The sequence below is a fragment of the Mizuhopecten yessoensis genome, unplaced genomic scaffold (genome assembly GCF_002113885.1).
Source record: "Mizuhopecten yessoensis strain PY_sf001 unplaced genomic scaffold, ASM211388v2 scaffold9341, whole genome shotgun sequence".
Taxonomy (NCBI): Eukaryota; Metazoa; Mollusca; class Bivalvia; order Pectinida; family Pectinidae; genus Mizuhopecten; species Mizuhopecten yessoensis.
Window position 1 is genome coordinate 14,182 of NW_018407999.1, and position 1,602 is coordinate 15,783.

Below are 1,602 nucleotides of genomic sequence, written 5' to 3' on the forward strand. Positions count from 1 at the left end.
CTGTGTTCTGTTTGCAAGTAATGGTTATGAATTATTTTGATATTTAGTGACTTAATTGTCACTTGGTGACTCATTTTTCCCATCATGTACAATAATATGTATTTGTTACAGTTTGTATTGTAATAATGTGATTTAGAGTGCCCGCGATGTTTCATTAAAAGACTGAAATGAAGCTAATCTCTCGTCTCCTCATTTTAGGTCACTTTCGTCTCGTCTTCCACTGCCAAATAAATCCCCGTAACACTAACTCACTGAAACATACTGCCGATGACACCCAGCAGGACGCCCCACCCGGTCACATTATACGGACAACGGGCAAACCAGTTGTCTCACTCCTAATTTGCTGAGCTAACGCAGGAGTATAAAGAAAGGCGAACGCAACAACACCAGGCAAACGGTGGTGTGGCGAAATATCTTCACCCAGCACTGGGTAAAACGGAATGTCAGATACCCATTTAATTAAGAGTAATGGCCTTTTTATGTGACCCGTAAAGGTAGATTGAATTACCTTTACCTCATAAAATGCTAATGAAATAATGAGATTAAGAAAAAAAAATAAAAATCATCCGCAACAAAAAGTTCATAATGGGGCGAAATGACTTATTTACATTTTTAAAACTCGCCCATAATAATGAAATATTGAATAATCTTCAGCAAGTTAACCCTAGCACGGGACAAATATGTTTTAACCAAGAGGCATAGGGTGATTATATTCGGTCAATAACATGCTGGGATGAAGGGCTATCGAGGCCGATTTCGTTAAAACGGTCAAATCATTCGGGCCACTGTTGTTCGTTTATTAGCTCACCTGGCCCGAAGGGCCAAGTGAGCTGATGGCATGGTGCGCATGCGGCGTCCGTCGTCCGTCCGTCGTCAACATTTTAATTTAAACAACTTCTTCTCAGTAACCAAAAGGCCTAGGGTGATGCTATTTGGCCAGAAGCATGCTGGGGTGTAGGGCTACCAAGTTTGTTCAAATAAATGACCTTCATCCATTTTCAAGGTCACAGGGGTCAAATAGGTTAAATTCTTTAAACAACTTCTTCTGAATAACGAAGATGCCTAGGGTGATGATATTTGGCCTGTAACATGCTTGGATAAAGGGTAGGTCAATGCCATTTTCCTTCTCAAATTGGTAAGCTACCAGCCAAATCTTATGAATCCATTCCATTACCACTATTCCTTCATCGCTCAATGATATATCAGAGATGAGCAGAGGACATTTCGATATTGAAGCTGATGTATACACGATTTCACCCACCCTGAACAGGTCAAAAAATGCTAAACAGTATGCTGTCCTGAAAAGTTGTGTTTCATAACTTGACTTACAAATGATGGGCAACACGTGAAAGATTTTAATGAGTATGTCATATGTGATAGGGGCCCGTATATCAGGAGAGCCTCTTAGTCGTCTAAAACCTTCTAACGCTTTAGTAACAATGAAGAACGAGGTAGGGTCTTCCCAACAATGCAACTTGTGAACTTAACTTAATGCTGATAAATAAGATTTTACTGTGGCCGGGGAAGAACCCTTATTAGAATGAAAGGCAACAAACCACAAAAGTTGTGCAAGTGGCACTGGCCAACTTTTAACGAGACCAA